The sequence below is a fragment of the Rhinopithecus roxellana genome, chromosome 1, assembly GCF_007565055.1.
Source record: "Rhinopithecus roxellana isolate Shanxi Qingling chromosome 1, ASM756505v1, whole genome shotgun sequence".
NCBI lineage: Eukaryota > Metazoa > Chordata > Mammalia > Primates > Cercopithecidae > Rhinopithecus > Rhinopithecus roxellana.
In genome coordinates, this window is record NC_044549.1 from 166,357,438 (window position 1) to 166,371,974 (window position 14,537).

Here is a 14,537-nt window from a genome sequence, read left to right on the forward strand (position 1 = left end):
CTGGAGCTCACACCAGTTCCTGACTCTCTGGGTACAAAAAGGAGTAATCTCGGCCGGACGCGGTGGCTCACGCCTGTGATCCCAGCACTTTGGGAGGCCGAGGAGGGTGGATCACCTGAGGTCAGGAGGTTGAGACCAGCCTGACCAATATGGCAAAACCCCGTCTCTACTAAAAAATACAAAAATTAGCCGGGTGTGTTGGAAGCTGAAGTAGGAGAATTGCTTGAACCCAAGAGACAGAGGTTGCAGTGAGCCGACATAGTAGAACTGCACTGCAGCCAGGGGGACAGAGTGGGACTCTATCTCAAAAAAAAAAAAAAAAAAAAAAAAAAAAAAAGTAGTAATCTCTCAATTAGGTGAAATTGAACTTAACACATTCACATATTTGAACCATTCTTTGCTCCTCTCCTGATGCAGTCACTGAAATTTGCCCAGGGATATTATTTTATCATTTGGCTATCATTCCTTGGAATAAATGTTTTGGTCTACTAAAACCCAGGAATTATTATTTTATTTTATGAGTTTCTTACCTTCCTCTGCGATTTAAAAACCATTTAGAGACCTAATCCTTCAGTAAATGTATTAATCATAAAGAATGTAAGGAGGGTTAAATCCTCATGGGCTTGTGAAAAGAGCTATTGATACATTCTGCAAGATTTCAAGTCTAAGCTCTGGAAAAGTGTAAAAGTTTTCGTTTGTTCATTTTTTGCATCGAATTTATTTGAAAGCAAGGTTCTAATGAGAGGGTTTGAGTAACCATCTACCAACCTAATTCCTGAAAGAGTGTATCTTATCTGTGATATGCCCCAAAGAAGATGATATTAGAAATAATCTCTTAACATTTACCGATGACATGTTCTCAAGGTTGATGAGAGATCAATGTGATGTGAATGTTTCATAGTTGGATCTACCTGGCACTGAAAGAAGTGACTTGAGGGTAGGTAACTTGTGTTTGCTAGCAAGAAAATGGGTGCGTAAAATAAATAGAAAATCTTACTATTCTCCCTACTGTCAGTCTCCGGGAAGATGAATGGCAGTGGTTGAATTTGTTTCTGTTTTGCTAGTAGACTATAGCTAACTGTCAAGAACAGTACCCTCAGGGCGAATATGAATGATTAAACTGTTTAGCTTTTAATAATGTTGTGTTTGGGCATATTCTGTCAATTTTAAAACTTGAAATAAACAAATTTAATGAACTGATTGAATTTGGTGTTGTGTGGGCCTAATTAGATCCAAAGAACACCAACGGGCATTTTCTTTTTTTTTTTTTTCATGAAAGATAATTATAGTATCTAATATTTATTGAGCACTTAGGATGTGCCAGGAATTCTGATTTAGATAATTTTCTTATTTAATCCTTACAGCAGCCTTATGAAACAGGTTCTGTTTGTAACCCATCTTTTTTTTTTAGTGGAAAATACTTATTTATTTATTTATTTATTTTTGAAAGAATCACTGTTATAATAACTTTAATTTATCGTGCATTTTACAGAAGTCTATGAACGATTTTTAAAAAGCACCTCCTTACCCCATATCACGTTTCTCTGACAGGTGTTAAGGTAGGCAATGAGTATGTCAACAGCTTGAACATCAGCGTCTTGCAAGGACTTCAGACCAACCAGCCACTCGCCAAAAATCTTGGCAGCTTTTTTATCTTGTTTTTAATACAATGGTATATCCACTCTGATGGCAAACCTGTCCAGTCACATCTCCACAACATGCTTGGCAAAATCAGTGATTATCAAATTAGTTAGCTTTGGCACAGAGCTGTGCTCGCTTGCCCGTGGCAGCCTGGAAGCCGGTTTTGATACTGGCAACAGAACATCTAGAATGACAAGTTTCACACTGTAGGAAATAGAGTCGCGTGTCCTATTGTAGGATTGTGTCCAGTGATCGGCATGTGTGACAAGTGACATATTCCTTGATATATCTTCTCAAGACATTTTCTGTTTCTGTTGGAATCTTCCTTTGATTACAAGTTGGTTATTACCATCTACAGAACCACTTGTACCCAATTCAGCCAACAAAAATGCAAGGAGATGTTTGGGCTGACGATGTAATAGTTTAGAGATATCTGTACGTTGACAAAAGAAGTTTTCTTGGTTCCTACTTGGACAACCTGTGGAGGTTTCATGACAAATTTCCTTTTCTTCCCAGCAACCATATCTGGATTCTTTTCTCTCATGATGTTGAACACTCGATTCAGCAGCTCCTCCTATGTGTAGTCTCTTTCTGAGCCTGCCCAAGTAGGGCCTGTCTGATTACTGAATGAGATACCATCATCTTTTTTGCTGTCTTCATCTTCTAGAGCTTCATCTTTCTCTAATATTTTATCCTTATCTGGGAACTTAACATTCTTCTTTTTCTTCTTTTTATTGCCAGGCATAATGTCAAGGTCATCCTCTGGTTCAGTTGGTTCTTGAACATCACTTTCAATCTTAAGATCCTTTACACCTTCAGCTTCATCAATATTAAATACCTTTTTAGTTTTTTTCTTCATGTTCTTTTGATTAAAGAAGTTCAAGTCATCTAGAGCATCAGAAGCATCTTTTTTCCTAGTGTCCCCTTCATCAGCTTCCAAATCTTTGTCCTCAGTTGGCTCTGGCTCCACTTCTTTTGTTTCTGAAGGCTGGGTTTCCTCTGTTTGGGTATCCCCTTCCTCATCTAACATAAAAGGTTTCTTCTTCTTTTTCTTCTTGCTCATAGTAAGATAAAAAATCATAGGGCAGACACCTGATAGAGTAGAAATTGCAGGAGGCTGGGCGCGGTAACTCACGCCTGTAATCCCAGTACTTTGGGAGGCTGAGGAGGGCGGATCACGAGGTCAGGAAATCAAGACCATACTGGCTAACATGGTAAAACTCCGTCTCTTGTCCCCAGACATGGCTGCGGCTCAAGTGGGCTCAGCATGGATGGGAAGTCAGACGGGTCAGCCCCAGGCCCCGGCAGCAGCGCTGCTCCTGCCGCTACCTCTCCCACCACCGCACTAGGCTCTTGCATCAGCTAAAGGGAACGACACCCCGCCCTCTCCTCCAAGCGTTGGAAATGCCTATTTTTATTTTTTTTAATTATACTTTATCTTCTAGGGTACATGCGCCCAACGTGCAGGTTTGTTACATATGTAGACATGTGCCATGTTGGTGTGCTGCACCCATTAACTCATCATTTACATTAGGTGTATCTCCTAATGCTATCCCTCCCTCCTCTCCTGACCCCATAACAGGCCCCGGTGTGTGATGTTCCCCTTCCTGTGTCCAATTGTTCTCATTGTTCAGTTCCCACCTATGAGTGAGAACATGCGGTGTTTGGTTTTCTGTCCTTGCAATAGTTTGCTGAGAATAGTGGTTTCCAGCTGCATGTATGTCCCTACAAAGGACATGAACTCATCCTTTTTTATGGCTGCATAGTATTTCATGGTGTATATATGCCACATTTGTTTAATCCAGTCTGTCACTGATGGACATTTGGGTTGGTTCCAAGTCTGCTATTGTGAATAGTGCTGCAACGAACGTACGTGTGCATGTGTCTTTATAGCAGCATGATTTATAATCCTTTGGGTATATACCCAGTAATGGGATGGCTGGGTCAAATGGTATTTCGAGTTCTAGATCCTTGAGGAATTGCCACACTGTCTTCCACAATGGTTGAACTAGTTTACAGTCCCACCAACAGTGTAAAAGTGGTCCTATTTCTCCACATCCTCTCCAGCACCTGTTGTTTCCTGACTTTTTAATGATTGCCATTCTAACTGGTGTGAGATGGTATCTCATTGTGGTTTTGATTTGCATTTCTCTGATGGCCAGTGAGGATGAGCATTTTTTCATGTGTCTGTTGGCTGCATAAATGTCTTCTTTTGTCTGTTCATATCCTTTGCCCACTTTTTGATGGGGCTGTTTGTTTTTTTCTTGTAAATTTGTTTGAGTTCTTTGTAGATTCTGGATATTAGCCCTTTGTCAGATGAGTAGATAGCAAAAATTTTCTCTCATTCTGTAGGTTGCCTGTTGCCTGTTCACTCTGATGGTAGTTTCTTTTGCTGTGCAAAAGCTCTTTAGAAGCTAATTAGATCCTAGGTTTTCTTCTAGGGTTTTTATGGTTTTAGGTTTAACATTTAAGTCTCTAATTCATCTTGAATTAATTTTTGTATAAGGTGTAAGGAAAGGATCCAGTTTCAGCTTTCTACTTATGGCTAGCCAGTTTTCCCAGCACCATTTATTAAATAGGGAATCCTTTCCCCATTTCTTGTTTCTCTCAGGTTTGTCAAAGATCAGATGGTGGTAGATGTGTGGTAATATTTCTGACGGCTCTGTTCTGTTCCATTGGTCTGTATCTCTGTTTTGGTACTAGTACCATGCTGTTTTGGTTACTGTAGCCTTGTAGTATAGTTTGAAATCAGGTAGCATGATGCCTCCAGCTTTGTTCTTTTTGCTTAGGATTGTCTTGGCAATGCGGGCTCTTTTTTCATTCCATATGAACTTTAAAGCAGTTTTTTCCAATTCTGTGAAGAAACTCATTGGTAGCTTAATGGGGATGGCATTGAACCTATAAATTGCCTTGGGCAGTATGGCCATTTTCACGATATTGATTCTTCCTGTCCATGAGCATGGAATGTTCTTCCATTTGTTTGTGTCCTCTTTTATTTCATTGAGCAATGGTTTGTAGTCCTCCTTGAAGAGGTCCTTCACATCCCTTGTAAGTTGGATTCCTAGGTATTTTGTTCTCTTTGAAGCAATTGTGAATGGGAGTTGACTCATTATTTGGCTCTCTGTTTGTCTGTTATTGGTGTATAAGAATGCTTGTGATTTTTGCGTATTGATTTTGTATCCTGAGACTTTGCTGAAGTTGCTTATCAGCTTAAGGAGATTTTGGGCTGAGACGATGGGGTTTTCTAAATATGCAATCATGTCATCTGCAAACAGGGACAATTTGACTTCCTCTTTTCCTAATTGAATACCCTTTATTTCTTTCTCTTGCCTGATTGTCCTGGCCAGAACTTCCAACACTATGTTGAATAGGAGTGGTGAGAGAGGGCATCCCTGTCTTGTACCAGTTTTCAAAGGGAATTTTTCCAGTTTTTGCCCATTCAGTATGATATTAGCTGTGGGTTTGTCATAAATAGCTCTCATTATTTTGAGGTACGTTCCATCAATACCGAATTTATTGAGCGTTTTTAGCATGAAGGGCTGTTGAATTTTGTCAAAAGCCTTTTCTGCATCTATTGAGATAATCATGTGGTTCTTGACATTGGTTCTGTTTATATGCTGGATTATGTTTATTGATTTGCGAATGTTGAACCAGCCTTGCATCCCAGGGATGAAGCCCACTTGATCATGGTGGATAAGCTTTTGGATGTGCTGCTGAATCCGGTTTGCCAGTATTTTATTGAGGATTTTTGCATCGATGTTCATCAGGGATATGGGTCTAAAATTCTCTTTTTTTGTTGTGTCTCTGCCAGGCTTTGGTATCAGGATGATGTTGGCCTCATAAAATGAGTTAGGGAGGATTCCCTCTTTTTCTATTGATTGGAATAGTTTCAGAAGGAATGGTACCAGCTCCTCCTTGTACCTCTGGTAGAATTCAGGTGTGAATCCATCTGGTCCTGGACTTTTTTTGGTGGGTAGGCTATTAATTGTTGCCTCAATTTCAGAGCCTGCTATTGGTGTATTCAGGGATTCAACTTCTTCCTGGTTTAGTCTTGGGAGAGTATAAGTGTCCAGGAAATTATCCATTTCTTCTAGATTTTCTAGTTGATTTGCGTAGAGGTGTTTATAGTATTCTCTGATGGTAGTTTGTATTTCTGTGGGGTCGGTGGTGATATCCCCTTTATCATTTTTTATTGCATCTATTTGATTCCTCTCTCTTTTCTTCTTTATTAGTCTTGCTAGCGGTCTGTCAATTTTGTTGATCTTTTCAAAAAACCAACTCCTGGATTCATTGATTTTTTGGAGGGTTTGTTGTGTCTCTATCTCCTTCAGTTCTGCTCTGATCTTAGTTATTTCTTGCCTCCTGCTAGCTTTTGAATGTGTTTGCTCTTGCCTCTCTAGTTCTTTTAATTGTGATGTTAGAGTGTCAATTTTAGATCTTTCCTGCTTTCTCTTGTGGGCATTTAGTGCTATAAATTTCCCTCTACACACTGCTTTAAATGTGTCCCAGAGATTCTGGTATGTTGTGTCTTTGTTCTCATTGGTTTCAAAGAACATCTTTATTTCTGCCTTCATTTCGTTATGTACACAGTAGTCATTCAGGAGCAGGCTGTTCAGTTTCCATGTAGTTGAGCGGTTTTGATTGTGTTTCTTAGTCGTGAGTTCTAGTTTGATTGCACTGTGGTCTGAGAGACAGTTTGTTATAATTTCTGTTCTTGTACATTTGCTGAGGAGTGCTTTACTTCCAATTATGTGGTCAATTTTGGAATAAGTGTGATGTGGTGCTGAGAAGAATGTCTATTCTGTCGATTTGGGGTGGAGAGTTCTATAGATGTCTATTAGGTCTGCTTGGTGCAGAGATGAGTTCAATTCCTGGATATCCTTGTTAACTTTCTGTCTCGTTGATCTGTCTAATGTTGACAGTGGAGTGTTGAAGTCTCCCATTATTATTGTATGGGAGTCTAAGTCTCTTTGTAAGTCTCTAAGGACTTGCTTTGTGAATCTGGGTGCTCCTGTATCGGGTGCATATATATTTAGGATAGTTAGCTTTTCCTGTTGAATTGATCCCTTTACCATTATGTAATGGCCTTCTTTGTCTCTTTTGATCTTTGATGGTTTAAAGTCTGTTTTATCAGAGACTAGGATTGCAACCCCTGCTTTTTTTTGTTCTCCATTTGCTTGGTAGATCTTCCTCCGTCCTTGTATTTTGAGGCTATGTATGTCTCTGCATGTCAGATGGGTCTCCTGAATACAGCAGACTGATGGGTCTTGACTCTTTATCCAGTTTGCCAGTCTGTGTCTTTTAATTGGAGCATTTAGTCCATTTACATTTAGGGTTAATATTTTTATGTGTGAACTTGATCCTGCCATTATGATATTAACTGGTTATTTTGCTCGTTAGTTGATGCAGTTTCTTCCTAGCCTCGATGGTCTTTACATTTTGGCATGTTTTTGCAATGGCTGGTACCGGTTGTTCCTTTCCATGTTTAGGGCTTCCTTCAGGGTCTCTTGTAAGGCAGGTCTGGTGGTGACAAAATCTCTAAGCATTTGCTTATCTGTAAACGATTTTATTTCTCCTTCACTTATGAAACTTAGTTTGGCTGGATATGAAATTCTGGGTTTAAAATTCTTTTCTTTAAGAACGTTGAATATTGGCCCCCACTCTCTTCTGGCTTGTAGAGTTTCTGCCGAGAGATCTGCTGTTAGTCTGATGGGCTTCCCTTTGTGGGTAACCCGACCTTTCTCTCTGGCTGCCCTTAAGATTTTTTCCTTCATTTCAACTTTGGTGAATCTGGCAATTATGTGTCTTGGAGTTGCTCTTGTGGAGGAGTATCTTTGTGGCGTTCTCTGTATGTCCTGAATTTGAATGTTGGCCTGCCCTACTAGGTTGGGGAAGTTCTCCTGGATGATATCCTGAAGAGTGTTTTCCAAGTTGGTTCCATTTCCCCCCTCACTTTCAGGCACCCAATCAGTCGTAGATTTGGTCTTTTTACAGAATCCCATACTTCTTGTAGGCTTTGTTCATTTCTTTTTCTTCTTTTTTCTTTTGGTTTCTCTTCTCGCTTCATTTCATTCATTTGATCCTCAATCGCTGATACTCTTTCTTCCAGTTGATCGAGTTGGTTACTGAACTTGTACATTTGTCATGTATTTCTCGTATCATGGTTTTCATCTCTGTCATTTCATTTATGACCTTCTCTGCATTAATTAGTCTAGCTGTCAATTCTTCCACTCTTTTTTCAAGATTTTTAGTTTCTTTGCGCTGGGTACGTAATTCCTCCTTTAGCTCTGAGAAGTTTGATGGACTGAAGCCTTCTTCTGTCATCTCATCAAAGTCATTCTCTGACCAGCTTTGATCCGTTGCTAGCGATGGGCTGCGCTCCTTTGCAGGGGGAGATGCGCTCTTATTTTTTGAATTTCCAGCTTTTCTGCCCTGCTTCTTCCCCATCTTTGTGGTTTTATCTGTCTCTGGTCTTTGATGATGGTGACGTACTGATGGGGTTTTGGTATAGGTGTCCTTCCTGTTTGATAGTTTTCCTTCTGACAGTCAGGACCCTCAGCTATAGGTCTGTTGGAGATTGCTTGAGGTCCACTCCAGACCTGTTTGCCTGGGTATCAGCAGCAGAGCTTGCAGAAGATAGAATATTGCTGAACAGCAAGTGTACCTGTCTGATTCTTACTTTGGAAGCTTCCTCTCAGGGGTGTACTCCACCCTGTGAGGTGTGGGGTGTCAGACTGCCCCTAGTGAGGGATGTCTCCCAGTTAGGCTACTCAGGGGTCAGTGACCCACTTGAGCAGGCAGTCTGTCCGTTTTCAGATCTCAACCTCCGTGTTGGGAGATCCACTGCTCTCTTCAAAGCTGTCAGACAGTGTCGTTCGCGTCTGCTCTGGCCTCTCCTGCTTACCCTGTTGTTTTTTTAGCTGAGCCCTGCCCCCATAGGTGGAGTCTATAGAGACAGGCAGGTTTCCTTGAGCTGCTGTGAGCTCCACCCAGTTCGAGCTTCCCAGCGGCTTTGTTTACCTACTTAAGCCTCAGCAATGGCGGGCGCCCCTCCCCCAGCCTGGCTGCTGCCTGGCAGACTGCTGTGTTAACAATGAGGGAGGCTCCGTGGGCGTGGGACCCTCCTGGCCAGGTGAGGGATATATTCTTCTGGTGTGCCCGTTAGCTTAAAGCGCGGTATCGGGGTGGGAGTTACCCGATTTTCCAGGTGTTGTGTGTCTCAGTTCCCCTGGCTAGGAAAAGGGATTCCCTTCCCCCTTGTGCTTTGCAGGTGAGGCGATGCCTCACCCTGCTTCAGCTCTCGCTGGTCAGGCTGCAGCAGCTGACCAGCACCGATTGTCTGGCACTCCCTAGTGAGATGACCCCAGTACCTCAGTTGAAAATGCAGAAATCACGGGTCTTCTGTGTCGCTCGCGCTGGGTGTTGGAGACTGGAGCTGTTCCTATTCGGCCATCTTGCTCCGCCCTCCTCAAGCACTTTTCTTTCTTTGCGGAAAGAAAAAGCTAGCTGGGCGAGGTGGCGGGCGCCTGTAGTCCCAGCTACTGGGGAGGCTGAGGCAGGAGAATGGCGTGAACCCGGGAGGCAGAGCTTGCAGTCAGCTGAGATCCAGCCACTGCACTCCAGCCCGGGCCACAGAGCGAGACTCCGTCTCAAAAAAAAAAAAAAAAAAAAAAAAAGATGGCACTCTGAACACATATATCTATCCTTGCTCTTTCAAATGCATTAAAATAACAGAAAAGTACTTTAGAAAAATAATCTCATGCAGTAGAAGCTGTTGGTGACCCTTCCAGATCAATTTAACCAAAGCTATGTCTTTCCACCAGCTGCTGTGAATGTGTTAAAGTCTCACAACTACCCCAGGCCATTCCTGTTCCTCTGCTCCCTAGGGTGTCAGGTTGAAGCCAGGCTCCAGCTGAGACCACAACGTATTTAGCGCCTTCTCCTGTCCTAATTCTGCCATCTTCACTTTCTTTCTCCAAAGACCACTTTCCTAATAAGTCACTTGCATTAAAATCTCCATCTTAGGCTTTTCTAGAAAGCATATTGATAAATACAGCCAAAGCTATTCATGTGGAAAAAGATTCTGGGGCTCAAAATGGGCAGAAGCAGAGTGAGAAGTAGGGGATAGAGTGGAGTTAACAGAAAGTGCAAATTTGAAAACGCTGTGAGTTAGTGCCTCTCTCAACCTCAATACATATCCTCTATATGTAGCATACAGAGTTAGGTAGTCTACCATTTTGTGCCAGTTAAAAATCATAGGACCCATTCCTGAACAAACCGAAATCCCTTTGGGGAAGTAAGGTTGCCGATGGCCATGATTTCCCCCTTGTTACTTAGCCTAACAGCCAGCTCCCTGCCCATTTGTATGTGCTGAGTAGAAAAGACCTACATCTCCTGACTGGATTAACCAACTGAATCCCTTACTTTTAGGTATAAACATACAAAGATCAGCAGGAGTATGAAGGTCAAAGTAAACAAATATAAAAACTGATGCCAGAAGAGAAATAACTGGAACAGAAGAAACCTAATGCAGAGCAAAACAATAAAATCAGCAATGAGTGTGCACAGATGTGAGAAGATACTGAATTTATTAATCAAGAACTAAATGGCCTGCATTGTATTTTTCAACTAAAAGTAATAAGAGAACAAAAAAGTTCAGAGAAATTCCAAGTGATTACAGAAATAAAACATTTAGTATGAGAATTAAAGATAAACTTTGGGTACTGTGCCATAACGTAGAGAAAAAAGACAAAGAAATATGGAAGAAGACATACATGCTATATATCTGCACTGTCAAATATGGGAGCCATTAGCCACATACGGCCATTGAAAAATTGAAATGTTGTTAGTCTGCAGTAAAATGTGCTGTAATTATTAAATATACCCCAGATTTCAAAGGCAATACAAATTAAGAATGTAAAATATCTCAATATTTTTGTTGATTAAATATGGAAATAATATTTTGAATATATTAATATATTTAAAAAGCTATATGAAATTGATTGCAATTATTCTTACCCCTTTCTTTTTATATTTTTTGATGTGGCCACAAGAAAATTTAGTTACATATGGAGCTCTCATTTATAGCTTATATTTCTATTGGACATTGCTGCTATGGAGTGTCAGTCTAAGAGGTTCAACTTTTGATTAATAGAATTTCCTGAAAGAGGAATTGAAAAGGAGGGAATTATCGAAGCAATAATAGGTATAACATTCTTGGAGCTAAGGAAAATCATGACACTAAAATGAAAACTCTCACTGAGATAGGGAGGTGATATGGTTTGTCTGTGTCCCCACCCAAATCTCATCTTGAGTTCCCACATGTTGTGGGAGGGACCCAGTGGAAAGTCATTTAATCATGGGGCAAGCCTTTCCCATGTTCTCATGATAGTAACTCTCCTAAGATCTGATGGTTTTATACAGAGGAATTCCCCTGCACAAGCTCTCTCTTTGCCTGCTGCAATCCATGTAAGATATGACTTGCTCTTCCTTGCCTTCAGTCATGATTGTGAGGCTTCTCCAGCCACGTGGAACTGTAAGCCCAATTAAACCTCTTTCTTTTGTAAATTGCCCAGTCTTGGGTATGTCTTTATCAGCAGCATGAAAATGGACTAATACATGAGGTTAATAAAATTATGTAGATCTTAAAAGTAAAACAAGAGGAAGCTGATACTTACAAAGCTATACTCAGAAAAAAGATCATACAAGTTTTAGATTTTTTTTCTTAGTAATTCCAGATGTCATAAGATAATGAAACTATGCATTAGAAGTTACAGGAAAAATAATTCTGGACCTTAAATTCCCTTTCCAGCTGTTCTGGCAATTAAGTGTGAGACATTTTTAAATGCAGCAAAGTCTCAGAGTTTACATCCCAGAACCATTTGTAAGGAAGTTACTTAAAGATGTACTTCAATAAACCTAGGCTGAAACACCCCAAACATAGAATGACATAGGAAGCAAGAAACTATGGAATTAAGCCAGAAATCCAATGAACAAAAATCCCAAGATACAGCTATACAATACTCCTCTAAATTAGAATAGGAAACATTATTTAGGTGATGGCTACACTAAAAGTTCAAACTTTACCACTGTGCAGTATATCCATGTAACAAAACTGCACTTGTACCGCTTACACTTACACAAATTTAAAAAAAGAAGAAAAAAACCCACAAACTTGACTAGCTTGTCTTCTAAGATTGGAATGGATCCCAACTAAAAAAAGCAATTGGCAAATATGAGGAAGATGTTCCTGCTGTTATATGAAAGATGTGTTTTTTTTTTTTTTTTCCAAAGAATGAAATTCAAAGACAGAGGCACCAGGAGTCACACAGAAAAGTAACAGGTCACAGTCATACTATGAAGAAAATGAAGCTGTGGCATGGTTTTCTGTCTATTGATGGGTAGGAGAAAGAGGAATACACTAAGACTGTTCTCCCTCTGATTGTATAAGGATTATAATATCAGAGTGATGGAACAATAGCTTTAGCTTCTTACTTAGCTCAACCATGACATAGTAATGCAAACACTGTTTATTAGTTTTAATTCTAAGACTCAACCTCTGGGCAGTGCTCAAAAGTCTTAATTATGGTTATAACACAGTTTCTGTTACCGTATTTGACAATGTTAAAGCTGATATATAAGGCGATAGAAGTTGGTAGGTAAAAGTTGGGAAGTTTAAGGGAAGATGAGGTCGCTGTCAAAAACAAAATCAGATCAAGTTGGTAAACTGTAGAAGTTTATTGTGCATACAAAAGAACAATTCAAGAACGGGGAGGCCTCAAACCAAGTGTAGAAAGCTTTGCTTGCAGCAGTTACAGCACAGTTTATAAAGCATAAAGGAGAAAGTATTTTAACCTTTTTCATGATTGTTTAACATTAACATTCTTTTTAGGGCAAGTAGAGCTGTTTAGGAGGATCTATTTATAGCTGAATGGCTTAACTTTCCTGAATCCTGCTGACCAGAACTTAAAGCTTACATTTTGAGTTTCATTTATGATTAGAGCAAGCATTTTGGGGAAATCAGGATGACTTCAGTTTTTATTGCATGGTTATATGTTATATGTAAACTGTGGCATCCATTTTGTTTTACTTTAATAGTATAAATCACAACAGCTCACATAGAAGGGAATCAAGAAATAGTGTCTACAGCAGATGTAGTAGGGTATAGATTAAAATATTTTATTTAACATTAGAAAGAGAGACAAACATATTTACAAAAATAAACCCATGGAATAGTTATAATAAAACTTAAAAAATGGAAAGCGGAGATTTGGAGAATAGTGTGAATACATCAAAACCCTATCTTTTTTTTTTTTTTTTTGGCAGAGTCAGTAATGTCTAAACCTGATACATCAGGAGTAAGAAGTAGAAAATGTATTCTTTAGCACTATGGTGGAAATTGCCCCAAAAAACTAGGAAAGCAAAGAAAGGCCTGGGAATGAGATTGCTCCTTTTTATTCTAAGCCATTCTGTTCAATTTCATTTTTAAAGTATGTGCACTTACTGCACCATGTGCTGCTTCTGAAATTAATTCTTATCAAACTATTATGAGGAGTAAGGTCAGGGTTTTGACCAGATTGCCTAGCACTAACTTTGGGCCTGGGGGGTGGGGTGATGGTGCTGCATAGGGGGAAAAGGGAGCTCTTCCGAGGGCCTCTGCATCATTCATTTCCTCAGCAGCAAAGCTAAGCTGCTCTCATGATTGCTTCCATCCTTTATCCCATGGTTCTCAGCCCAGAAATGAAGGACTTTGAGTTAATTGCATCAGTCTGCACTTCCTGTTCATTGTAAAAAAGAAAAATTGATTTGAGAGCTGAAACCTCATAACCTCTAGATACCAGAAAAGCACAGAACTTCTGCTTAACTAGACACCTTGTGTGCCCTCCAGGAGAGATGTCTGCAGCACACCTTCCAACTTCTCCAAACTCTGTTTTACAATGAAAGAAACTGAGCCCCCCAAAACAGAAAGAACAGCAGTCACTTGGGTAATAATATGTAGGGCTTCATGCAAAAAAAAAAAAAAAAAAAAAAAAAAATTGGGGATCTAGAACAAGGCCACCTGATTCCAGATTGATTTATATTCAAACAGTTTGCATTTGATTCCAAATGTTTTTATGTTTCTTTTAGTGTTTTTAGAATAAACAGCTTATTTTGAAGAAAATACTTTCTGGAAATCTATATGGGAAGCATGATATTGGGCTGTGGGATCCAAAGTGCATCTGTTCTGGCTACTTCTGGACATCCTCACTGACGAGGTATCTTGAGAACCCAGCCTGAAATCCATACGTTTGAATATAATTCAAAGCTTCTTTCTACTGCCATAACACTGAGTTTCTATTTCTGATTTAAATTGCTCAGATGGGTCCCTGTTTCCTGTTCCTACAGCACAGATTTTAGATTCCCATTCGGTCTCACACCCTCTTCAGACAACAATGATTTACCGGCTGTGTCTACACCTTGTTGTTTTTCTTCCCTATTAACTGATTCTACCAAGCAGTCCAACCCTCGTTTACCAGAAATCATTCCTAGGCTCCCAGTTCGTTTGTATGACTGCGGTTTATTGCTTTCCTTGTTAAACAGAAAATCGAGTTGGGTTTCCAAGTGTTGTTTTCTTCATTAGACACTGTTGGTAAATCTACTTTTTCACATTTGTTTCCTTCTTTATTCTTTTCTCCAACCGTCATACATTTTTCAGTGGCTGGACACCTAATGAGACAGAGTCAGAAGATGTCTCTAAGTAATCTGACTTCCCGGGCTGTGACAAGCCTGGCTTGGATTTTCAATTAAAAAGGAGGTTGAAAAGAGAGAGAAGAAGAAAGCAAGCAAGTAAAGTAATTAAGCAGCAACAGGGTCTTGGCAGAAGTCGTTAAATGAATTATTTAATGAAGCAGTTTGGT

The 14,537-nt window shown here is 39.9% G+C and overlaps 1 pseudogene; it reads right to left on the reverse strand.

Moving 5' to 3' along the window:
- Positions 1-1,746: 1,746 nt before the first annotated feature.
- LOC104657520 lies at positions 1,747-14,163 on the reverse strand (annotated as a pseudogene).
- Positions 14,164-14,537: the final 374 nt, after the last annotated feature.